Genomic DNA, 12434 nt, shown 5'->3' with positions numbered 1-12434 from the left:
TAATTTTATTAATCTCTCCTTTGATTTCCAATTTTGTGTCTTTGTTTTTTTTTGTTTTGTTTTGTTTTGTTTTTTGCTTTTTATTTACAGGATATATGCATGGGTAATTTTTCAGCATTGACAATTGCAAAACCTTTTGTTCTAATTTTTTCCCTCCTTCCCCCCACTTCCTCCCCCAGATGGCAAGTTGACCAATACATGTTAAATATGTTAAAGTATAAGTTAAATACAATATATGTATTTTGTACAGTTATTTTACTGTATAAAAAGAATTGGATTTTGAAATAATGAATAATTAGCCTGTGAAGAAAATTTAAAATGCAGGCGGACAAAAATAGAGGAATTGGGAATTCTATGAAGTGATTCATACTCATTTCCCAGAGTTCTTTTGCTGGGTATAGCTGGTTCAATTCATTACTGCTCTATTGGAACTGATTTGGTACATCTCATTGTTGAAGAGGGCCACGTCCATCAGAATTAATCATCATATAGTGTTGTTGTTGAAGTATATGATGATCTCCTGGTCCTGCTCATTTCACTCATTATCAGTTAGTGTAAGTCTCTCCAGGCCTTTCTGAAATCATCCTGCTGGTCATTTCTTGCAGAACAATATTATTCCATAACATTCATATACTACAATTTATTCAGCCATTCTCCAGTTGATGGGCATCCACTCAATTTCCAGTTTCTGGCTACTACAAAGAGACCTGCCACAAACATTTGTGCACATACAGGTCCCTTTCCCTTCTTTAAGATCTCTTTGGGATATAAGCCCAGTTGTAACACAGTTTGATAACTTTCTGAGCATAGTTCCAAACTGCTCTCCAGAATGGTTGAATCCATTCATTGTTCTATCAAAAAGGTAATTAGTGTCCCAGTTTTCCCACATCCCCTCCAATATTCATCATTATCTTTTCCTGTCATCTTAGCCAAACTGACCAGTGTATAGTGCTATCTCAGAGTTGTCTTAATTTGCATTTCTTTGATTAATAATGACTTGGAACATCTTTTCAAATGGCTAGAAATAGTTTCAATTTTTTCCTCTGAGAATTGTCAAATTCATATCCTTTGACCATTTATCAATTGGAGAATGGCTTGATTTCTTATAAGTTAGAGTCAATTCTCTCTATATTTTGGAAATGAGGCCTTTATCAGAACCTTTGGCTGTAAAAATGTTTTCCCAGTTTACTGCTTCCCTTCTAATCTTGTCTGCATTAGTTTTGTTTGTACAAAAACTTTTCAATTTGATATAATCAAAATTTTCTATTTTGTGGTCAATAGTGATCTCTAGTTCTTCTTTACTCATAAATTCCTCCCTCTTCCACAGGTCTGAGAGGTAAACTATCCTATGCTCTTCCAATTTATTTATAATCTCATTCTTTATGCCTAGGTCATGAACCCATTTTGACCTTATCTTGGTGTACGGTGTTAAGTGTGGGTCAATGCCTAGTTTCTACCATACTAATTTCCAATTTTTCCAATTAATGTTGTCTTAAAGTAAAATCACTATGTTGAGAAATGTTGGGATGGCTACTTACTTGTTCAACATGTTGTACTGAGATTTCCTTTCTTGTATGAGTTAGACTCAGGGGTTGATGGCTGCAAAGATCCCTTCTCCCTCCCAAATTCTGTGATTCTGTGTAGACCTAGTACTTATACAAAATAACTGCATATTGAGTGCAGTGTTCCCCTGACATTTTTGTAAAACTCTATTTGTGAATGTTGCCAAGTTTAAAGGACTTGATTCATTTTGTTCTCCTTCCTCAAGTTCTATTCACAGAATATGACCAAGCAGAAACTTATTAGCATTTCAACCAAATTCCTTCAGAATGTTGCTACGAATAATAAAAATACGAAACATTTAAAAACAACATATTTCAGTATTAAACTGGTCAGATTAACATAATTATATCCTTAGGTTGCCAACGGAGGCACATTTCTTATTTCCATCAGAATGCCAGGGCCCTCCCAGATCGCAAGCTAATAGACTCCTTAGTCTAAATATATACAGTAAAATCTGTAGCAAATTTCTGCAGCAATAAGGTCTGAACCCTAGAGATAACTGGTGAGTAATCTGCTTCACAGTGAAGCAGCTTTTTTGTTTTGCTGCTAAACAGCTGCTAGGAAACATATTTTTAGATTTTTCTTTAAAAGGCAAACAAAAATACTGCCCACTTTGTGAGTATATAACCAGAATTTTCCCTCTTTTCCTCCTTTCCTACTTAGGCCATCTGTCAAAGGGATCCAGTTAGTGCCCACCCTGAAAGTAAAAGCATGAATATTTCACTTCCTGATCTTTTCCTGAGAGCCATATCTATTTGTTTTAAAGAAGGGCTTTGAAAAACACCATAGGGTGAAGTCATGTGGTTGTTTATCGTATCAGATGCCTGAAGTCTCTAAATTAGTCAAACCAACACTTTTGGACTCATATTAGGCATTTAAAAAAAGTATTTGGAAATTGAGAAGTCATTTGGAGATTGGAAGAAGCCACTCCTATCCTGCCCAGCAGCAATTCCTGCCAGAGCAAACCCAAATCATTAGAATCAGTTGAAATGATTAAAATCAGAACAAGGGCAAGCAACCTCTTTGATTTCATGGAAGAAGGGAGAAAAAACAGCAACAGGTAGATCTGGTGTATTCAACGACTGAATTAAAACATATTTTCTACATTTGGAATATGGAATGAGTTACAGTATGAAAAGAAAAAGGCTTTTTTTTTTTTAATAGCTCAAAACGTATCTTGCATATTCACGGATTTTCTCATAAAAGACCTAATGACGAATGTTTAGTAGTTATCAGTAGGAAAATAAAATTATCAAAAGTCTACCATGCTATATATCAAGCTAAATGCCTTTAGAAGTCTTTATATCAAAATTTGTTTTTCCCCCATATATAAACCAGAAAAAATGCACAATAATCAGGAACACACACAGAAAGCTTGAATATTGCAAGATAATCCATGAAACTAAAAGAAATATGAGTAATAGTCTAGTGGAGGAAAGACCCACATTGATGAGATCTCACATCCACTTAAGTAGTCAGTCAATAAAAACAGAATACAATCTAACTCTTCCTCTCCCACTGACCACCCAGGAAGATTTTAAGGAATGTATAACTCAATAAAGACAGTTTGGTTCTTTGCTAAAAACAATTTTGGAAGAAGCGTCATGTAGATCTTATAAAAAACTATTTGTCTTACTATAAAAAGGCAGATATTTTTCAAAATAGAATTATAATACTATAAATCATAGCTAAGACAATAGTTTTTATTCAAAGTACCTTTGTAATTTGTAGCAGCTGCTATTTCCCAGGTGACCTGATGGCCTATTGTTCTACAATAAAAATACTGGATAATCCAAACCTGGTTAATTCAAAACCCAATTTTTTCCCATGGGCTCATCCATTTCCAATTAATAAAGTCTGGCTACACCATAACATCTCCATATTATTCCACAGTAAGATGATCAAAGAGATATATTCCCTTCTCTGAAGTGATAGGAAACCTAACCATTTTTTTCCTTATTAGAACAGATGGAGATAAGAATTGTACTATATATTATTATCTAAATCAGACCCCTCCCCACCCAAATAAAAACTCTATGTCTCAGATATAAGTAAATAACAGAAAATACTATATAAGAAAGAATGCTGGGATTGGTGTCTAGAGTCAGAGATTAAAATTTTACCTCAGAGTTGCTGGGGGAAAAAGTACTTTTTCAACATTAAGAAACTATTTAAATATATACTTATTATATTCTCCACTATGCTACATAACTTGAGACAGCATTGAAGGGATAAGTGGTCAACAGATCTAGGTTAATAAAAAATAACTAGCACTTACATAGTGATTCAAGTATGCTAAGTGTTTTATAAACATTATTTCATTTGATTTCCTTGAGAATCTTAGGGAATGTGTGTTTTTATTATCCCCATTTTACAGATGAGAAAACAGAGAAAGAGAATAATTAAGTGATTTATGCAGGGTCACACAAGGAAAATGGCTCCAACTGAGCAATTTGGAACTATGCCCAAAGAGTTATTAAACTGTGCATACCCTTTGATCCAGCAGTGTTTCTACTGGGCTTGTATCCCAAAGAGATCTTAAAGAAAGGAAAGGGACCCACATGTGCAAAAATGGTTGTGGCAGCTCTTTTTGTAGTGGCTAGAAACTGGAAACTGAGTGGATGCCCATCAATTGGAGAATGGCTGGGTAAATTGTGGTATATGAATGTTATGGAATATTATTCTTCATATAAGTCTCTCCAGGCTTCTCTGGAATCATTTTCAGATTTCAGAGAAGCCTGGAGGTAACTTACATGAACTGATGCTAAGTGAAATGAGAACATTGTATACAGCAACAAGAAGATTATATGATGATCAGTTCTGGTGGATGTGGCTCTTTTCAATAATGAGATGATTCAGGCCAGTTCCGGTGGTTTAATGGTGAAGAGACCATCTGCACCTAGAGAAAGGCCTATGGGGACTGAATATGGATCACAACATAGCATTTTTACTCTTTTTGTTGTTATTTGCTTGCATTTTATTTTCTTTTTCATTTTTTTCTGGTTTGATTTGATTTTTCTTGTGCAGCAAGATAATTGTATAAATATGTATATATATAATGGATTTAACAAATATGGGACTACTTGCCATCTGGGGAAAAGTGTGGGGGAAAGGGGGTATCGGAACACAAAGTTTTGCAAGGGCTAATGTTGCAGAATTACCCATGCAAATGTTTTGAAAAATAAAAAGCGTTAATAAAAAATAAAATAATTATCTATAACAAAAAAAAAAAAAAGAAAGAAAATGGCGCCAACCTTCAACATGAGGTCAGATTCTTCCTGACTCCATGTCCATGCCTGTATTATAGTTACTGGGCTACCTGGTATATTTAAAGCTCAGCAGATTAAGCTAAATCTGGGTTCTCCACAGTAAAAATAATAGATGGAACTATCACAGAACTTCAATGTTGGCAAGGGTGTCACCAGTGATCTCGTCCAACCCCTAATGTAGCTCAGTATGAACCACCTGTATTTAAATATCCCACCAAAGCAGTCATCCGACTTTTGTTGGAAGATCTACAATAAGGGATCTACTACTAACTCGAGACAGACCACACTACTTCAGTGTTACTCTAATTGTAAGGAAGTTTTTCCCTTCCTTATGAGACTCATTGGAAATTTCCGCCCATTGCTCCTAAAGCTGATCACGTCAGCCAAGCTGAACAAGTTGAATTTCTGCCACACATCAGCCCTTTGAATACTTGAAATTAGCTATCATCTCCTCACATCTTCTCTAACATAAATATTCCCAGTTCCTTCTATTGATTCAATTCTATTATAATTTTTTTTTTCAGTTATGTGGGATGGGAGGTGCGGGAAAAGCTTTGAATGTGGATTCACAGGACCCAAGTTAAAATACAAAGTCAGTCTCCGGCACTCCCTGTGGAATCTTGGCTATGTCATGATCTTTTTAGGTCTCAGTTTCCTCATCTGCAAAATAAAAAGGTTGGACTAGATGATCTCAAAGGTGCTTTCTGGTTCTAGGTTTATGGTACCTAGATGGAAGAAGGGAAGGAGGGAGGGAGGAAGGGAGGAAAAGAGAAAGGGAGGGAGTGAGGAAGAAAGGAAGGAAGGAAGGAAGGAAGGAAGGAAGGAAGGAAGGAAGGAAGGAAGGAAGGAAGGAAGGAAGGAAGGAAGGTAAGGAAGGAAAGGAAGGAAAGGAAGGAAGGAAGAAAAATTTTAAAAATACTTATTAACTAGTAGGTCTATGGCTTGACTGACTGTCACTCTTGGCAAAAGTGTGCCTTGAATAGGCTAGAAAAGTGGTTTCTAACTCTTTGAAGTGACAAGACCTTTGATTTTATATATTACAATAGAAACCTCTAGTTCAATATTCTAAAATTATCTTTAAAAATAATAAAATTATTTTTGCCCATTTATTCTCACATTAGACAACAGAAGCTCCATTTCTATGTATATCTAGACTTCTACTATCATAGGTGTAGAGAACACTTAGTGAGGAAACTCCCTCCTTCTGCCTGGAAAGATGAGCAGCTGATCTGCAAGTCTAAGAGAGGTACTTGGATTCCTGAAGAATTAAATGGCCTTCCTGTCATTTGTTAGAGGCTAATAAATACTCTGACTACACCCTGAGTATTGCCTCTCTGTTCTTTTCCTCACATGGCACATGTTGCCTCCCTCTCCGACCCCACAACAAATAGGTAATTGAGTTTAATCAATTTTGTTTTCAGTCTAAGAGTTTAAGAGCCTATTGTGGAAGAAGGTAATTGCTATCAATAAATGTTTTATAATTGAGGACAATTTTGGGTAGGATTAAACTTTTTGTAAGTTGCAACAAGGTTGGTTTCCCCAAGTAGCTCAGAAACCAGTATTTGAAGTGGGGATAGGGTTGGGTTTTTTTTTTTTTTTTCTGCTTCACTTTTTCAATTCAATTAAACAACTATTCATCAATAACACACAATAGCGTTCTGTGAAAAAAGACAACAACATGCTAGTTAGGTCTGGAAATGGAAATCAACAGTCCTTAGTATCAAGGAACTTTCAGCAGACTAGAAAAAATACAAGCTATAACACGTCCACGAGCATACCAGAAGGGATACAAAATGTAAGATGTACACAGGAACATTTAAAGACTTAAAGGAAGACCAGTAAAGAGATGGGTGGGTCCACTTTGGAGAGCTTATGAAAAGACAGAGACAAAGCTGCAATCTGGATTGTTGGAGGGATCACTCACACCATTTCTTCTGGAATGTACCATCTCCTCCAGCTGCCTGAGCTTCCTTTGAAGCTCAACATAAATGTCACCTGATTGATATTATTCATCGAACTTGCTCGGGTTCTTGCACCAATTTATTCCTTTATAAACATTACATATTTATAAGTTCCTTTTTTTCCCTCTGGTAGAAAGTAAGCTCCTTGAGGGCAGACATTTGGAGAGGGTTGTTTGTATATCTGGAATTTAGCACAGAACCATGGTCCTTTTGGGGGAGGGGGATTTGGGGGGATGAGAAGGAAAATTGGGTCTCCCAAATTCCCACAGGTTGTTCACCAGCAGTTATTCACCAGCCTGATCTCACTACTCACTGGCGCAGTGCGCTTTGATCTATATTGTTTCAGATCTGGACTGGTTCGGTCCTCCTTAGACAGCTTGGTAAATGATCCAATCACATGGATCTGATCATATTGGTTGTTGGACTTAGTGCAACTAAAGAGCAGCTAAAGTGAATCACTAACCTCGGTCTCCATTAGCTGACCACAGGTTTGCATTATAGGATCTTGTTACATAGTAGGTGCTTCATACTCATTTAAGCAAGATACTTTCCTAATTCTATGGGTAAGGAAAGGAGAAGAGATAAGAGTTTAAAATTCAAAAAGACTTCAAAAATCCACAGGGAATGTTTTGGTGAAAGGGTAAGTTGCCTTGATCCTAGAGTCCCTATTTCTGGGTCTGTGATGAGCAGCTGTGTTCCTGGGTGATGTCGTTGGCAGTAATTACCTTCACATTCACAAATCACCAGGATATTTATACTGATGAGTTGATGTCTCATTCTGGGGGGCAGGAGGATTGATGCTGGGAAAGGGTGAAGAGAGGAGGTCAGACATAGCATTCACTGTAAGGCTAGGAAGGAGACAGAATCAAATATCTGGATTACCTCACCAGAGAATCAACTTTACTATCTAAGGACCCCTACCCAGACCTCCTCTTCCCCATCTTGTAGCTCAGCCAGTAGCCTCCATGAGCTCTAATCTTTATTGAAGGCATGAGACTTTCTCTTCAAGTAGAAAAATAAATATTCTGCTTTTATCCCAAGAATACAAATTTTTATGGTGTGACACCACACAGAAAGAAGAAAACAATACTGTATCCAAGTCTCTGTAGGAAAGTGGAAAGAATCTCTGAGTCCAGGTGACAAAATATAAAACCCTCCAATCCCTCCATCCAATTGCTACTTATTTCACTCTGGGCCAGATTTAGTCAAGATTCTGGGCAAGGAGTAAGTCTGATCATGGAACAGTGGACAGAATCCTGGATTTGGAATCAAATGAACAAGTTTCCCATCCTGCCATATATTCTGTGGCCTTGGGGTTAGGTCATGTTCCACTTTTGGGGGCTTCAGTTTTCTCATCTATAAAATGAGGGGATCGGGCTAGATGGTTTCTGTGGTTCATTCCAGCTCTCATTCTATGATTCTATGACATTAAATTATAAAAGCTTGAAACTTCCAAAAAAAAAAAAAAAAGGATTTTGCCAACTGTAAAAAATCAGTCAGTGCTAATGGCTCACATTTACAAATGAATGATTTTAAGTGTTCAAAGCTCTAGAAGGTAGGTAGAACAAGTATTCATATTTTAGAGATCAGAAAATACACTTTGAGAAGGCATGAGTTGTTGAAAGTCACACAGCTGGCAACACAGCCCAGATCTAGCTTTTGATTGTAATTCATCTAGAATATAGAAAGCGGGGTTGGCAGCTGAGAGCAGAGCAAGTAGAAATGTCTTATTTTCTGTGACATCCCTGACGTATATGATCTTGAGAGAATGGTTGTGTCCTCCTGCACTAAATGGAGATACTAAAACTTGCCTTAGGTTGTTCTCAGATAATCATCTGACAAATACTAAGATTAACAGAAAATGTCTCAAGCATTAAAAGTCGGGTACAGTTACTTACACACACACACACACACACACACACACACACACACACACACACAGAATGTGGAGTGAGAAAAAAAAAAGGTACATCAAGTACTAGTTCTCTCTAAAAATGAAGATCAGCAACTTTTGTATTACCTGTAGTCTTAAAAAGATTCCTGGGCTACTGAACAGGAAGGGAACAAATATTTAATGAGCATCTACTGTGAGTAAGGCATTGTGCTTTCATTTAACCCTCACCACACCTCTGGGAAGTAGGTGCTATTATGATTGCCTTGCATTTCAAGAAAGTATCTGGGGCTGCATCTGAACTCAGGTCTTATTGGCTCCTGGCTGGGCACTCTATCCATTGCCTTATCTGGCTGAGCTCCAGAGAGAGATTAGGGAGTATCTGAGCAGAAAATGCTCTTTCTAATAAAGCTAGGTATGTATCTACTGTACCATGCTGTCTCCCACCATTTAAGTTGCCTACGCACTAAAGGAGACTCTTAAAAGACAACTCTCTCATTATGGTCCTTTTAAAAGAAATACTTCAATTCAGTAAATGTATACTTGTTTTAGGTTTACGGCAACCATATTTTCCAAACCAAAAACTGGAGCATGTGGTCTGACAAAAGATATTCCTTTAGCAACAACTTGTTAAAACATATACTTTTCTTTTCTTGAAATTGAGACACACGCCCACTGGAACCACAGGCAAGGCACTGTGCTGGGTTGATGATAAGTTACAAAAAGCAGTGATTTAACCAGTCCTAGCTTTAGCCCTGTCCCAACAATTACTGAAAATGAGCACGATTCCCACTTTTATGAAAAACAACACAATAAGAGGTAGTTAGAACCAGGGAAGCATTAGTTCTATCATGAGGATTAAGCTGACAATTTGTTTTCAAAACAAGATATGACTAGCTTCTCTGAAAAAAGTGAACTTTTTATTTCTTTATTAGATTTTTGCTTTATTATTTATTTATTAGAGAAATAAATCTCTAAATGAGTTTATTTCTTAGATTGGAATGGGGATCCCGATTTCACAAAAAACTACGTTCCTTCACTTCCCATGTGTCTTTATGGCCAGTAATAGGTAGGTCGGTCTCTCATTAAAAACCTGGGAAACTGTCACAAAACTCATAGACCAACATAGTGTTACCGATATTTAACTCCTCCTAAGTCACAAGTTTAACAAGCAACTAGTTTACAGATCAGGAAAAGCCTATTTTAATTTAGATAAATATCTTGAAAGGTTCAGTCTCTAAAGAAATTTCCTTCTAAACTGCACTTTAAAAGTTTTTTTTAAAGTACATTTAATTATTAATCTTCTAAAAGTTATGTTTTGCATTTTGATACAGAACACTTAAAAATCTACTCAGTCTAAGTATCTGATAAGCATAAAAGGTTTCTGAAGATCATGAAAATAAAAGTTCTTACCTTACATCTTCTAGGAACCTTTTCTTCTTTGGAAAAACTTTCTAGACTCGCAGAGAATCTGAAAGCGTCCAAACGCTTCCAGTTCAGCCCGGTCTTTGCATGGACTAAATGCACAGCGTGGGTTTTTTTGGTTGGGCTGGGATTTTTTTTTTTTTTTCCCTTTTACAGAAGGAAGTCTTTAGTTAAAATAGGCGGTTTAAAGGAGCAGTAGCCGCTCTCGTTAAGACTATTTCACGGACATTCGGGGCTTTGCTCCTGCTCGCTGAAAAGCTAAATCTGGGTAGGAAGGCATTTTCCCTGTCCCGGAAATCAGCCTAAGTAAAACCGATGCTGAGCTTAGGAGAAATGTTTCTTCCATGTGTTCTGTCTGGCAGACGCTGCTAGCCCCAACGAGGAAACACGTGATATTTATAAATACAATATGTCTTGTGTTGTCATAACCTCTCAATGACAAAAAAAAGTGTCGGGAGAAGGGAGCAACAGTGTAGCCTTGGGAGGCTGCACGTCAGCTGTGCGGAGAGGAGCCGTTTCCCTTTAAAAAAAAAAAAAAAAACAACGAGGAGGTTTCATAACTTCAGAGGTAGGATGTGTCCTAACTGACCCTGCACCAACCACAGAATTAACACGTGTTTGCATCCCTAATGATCCCCATAAAAACAATCCTCTTCCCGTTCCCAGGAGACACACCTTTTGACTTGTAGGAAAAAGCTCCTCAGCATAAGAGGGAGATCATTTTGTTCATCATTTTCAAGTGATTTCAACAGTGTTAACTCGAGCATATAATGAAATGCAGGCAGGGCTGTCAAACAGTCGAGAACATAAATAAGAAAATGCTTCAGACGTTCGCAATGATGTTATTGCCTCTACTATTGCAAAGCCTTCAGTCTGCTCTGGCACAGGGCCAGCTGACCGAGAAGGCACTGAAGATTGGTGAAAATGGGCCATTTAGAGGGAATGGAGGAAGTATAATGGGATAAAAAGAATACTAGACACAAGGACTCTGGCTCCGGGTTTGAATTCTACCTCCATTATTTCTCGGCTGTGTGACCCTGAAAAGTCATTGAACAAACTCTGAGACTTAGTAAAATGGGGAAAATAAAAGTACTTCAAATAGAATTGTGGGGCTTACTTCAAGCGATATGTAAATGTATGCTTTTGTTACAGAACTAAGGCAAAAGGCTACCAGATTGTGACTGAACCTACTAATTTTCTACCAGAAACCCCAAAGACTGGTCTGCTCAACTCCCTTTCCAACGTTACTGCCCCATGCTACTAACCATGACGGTTTCTCTCCTTCCCTGGTCTTCAGTGAGAGAGAATTTGCACAGAGATACCTGGAAGTCTTTATTGTAACACTCTTTTTCCTGTTAATGTAATTCAGGACCTACAACCCCATGTTTTGGGGGTTCTTAATCTGAATCTAAGGGGCTATCCCTACAGATTTATTTCTTCTTCACCCTAGTCTCCTCTTTAGAATATAATTCACCTCTAGATTTCTCTGGTGGGCAGAGTCCAACAAACTCTAACGTAATAATTAGTGTCGGGTACAGAATGACATCTGCAAATCCCAAGGCTATTCTTTTGATCACCTCTTATAGGTCAAGTACAAGTCCTTCCCAGAGACTAAACCACTTCAAGAAGCTATGAATGGAGGGACAAGCCCCCAGGTCCAGGAGATGCCTTCAGCTCTCCCCACAGATGTTAATGATCATGTCACTACATCTCTTCACAACTTCCAATTCTCAGAGACTCAGGCCCCTGAAACCCCACTAAATTGATTAGGCCAGATCTTTAGTGAAACAAGGGGGGAAAGTACAACAAGTAGTTTTTCCTGTGTTCCCTGCCTTTTCTTTTATTCATTTACTTAGATCTCTTATAGGAAGATGAAGTGATAGCTATGTATTAAATCATGGACTTTGAAACATAAAGGACTGACGTTAGAGCCATCTGGTTGTTCTGCTGAGGAAAGGCACAAGCAGGTTATTAAATTGTTGTTCAGTTAGTTTTTAGCTGTGTTCAATTCTTCATGACCCATTCGGGGTTTCCTTGGCAAAGATGCTGGAGTGGTAAAGGCAAAAGGTGGGGGAGGTGAGAGAGAGGGAGAAGAGGTAGAGAAGGGAGAGGAGAAAGCAAAAGTGAATGTGAAAGTGGTCCTTCTGACTACTAGTTATTTTCACTTGGATGGATTGAAAGATAGATATACATAGATACACCTACATCTATGTCTATATCTTATAACTATATATACACACATATATGTATTTATTTCAGACATATAAATTGGCCATCTGTAACAAATGGCAGCATATAGAAAGTGAAGGCGGCAGAACATTAGAT

General features: G+C 37.6%; 1 protein-coding gene across 14 annotated transcripts in view; it reads right to left on the bottom strand.

The window, feature by feature from the left end:
• Positions 1-12434, bottom strand: part of KIAA1217 (KIAA1217 ortholog) — an 887028-nt gene that overhangs the window by 113845 nt on the left and 760749 nt on the right. Inside the window, exon 1 of one of the 14 annotated variants that reach the window (XM_051963022.1) lies at positions 10098-10600. The exons of the other annotated variants lie outside the window; for them this stretch is intronic. The gene's annotated coding sequence lies outside the window, so the exon portion shown is untranslated. Of the gene's footprint in view, positions 1-10097; positions 10601-12434 lie in introns of those variants that run through there. 14 annotated transcript variants of the gene reach the window in all.

This window comes from Antechinus flavipes, chromosome 5 (genome assembly GCF_016432865.1).
Source record: "Antechinus flavipes isolate AdamAnt ecotype Samford, QLD, Australia chromosome 5, AdamAnt_v2, whole genome shotgun sequence".
In the NCBI taxonomy this organism is placed as follows: Eukaryota; Metazoa; Chordata; class Mammalia; order Dasyuromorphia; family Dasyuridae; genus Antechinus; species Antechinus flavipes.
Note: the sequence above shows the minus strand (reverse complement) of the source record. Positions and strands in the feature narration are given on the sequence as shown.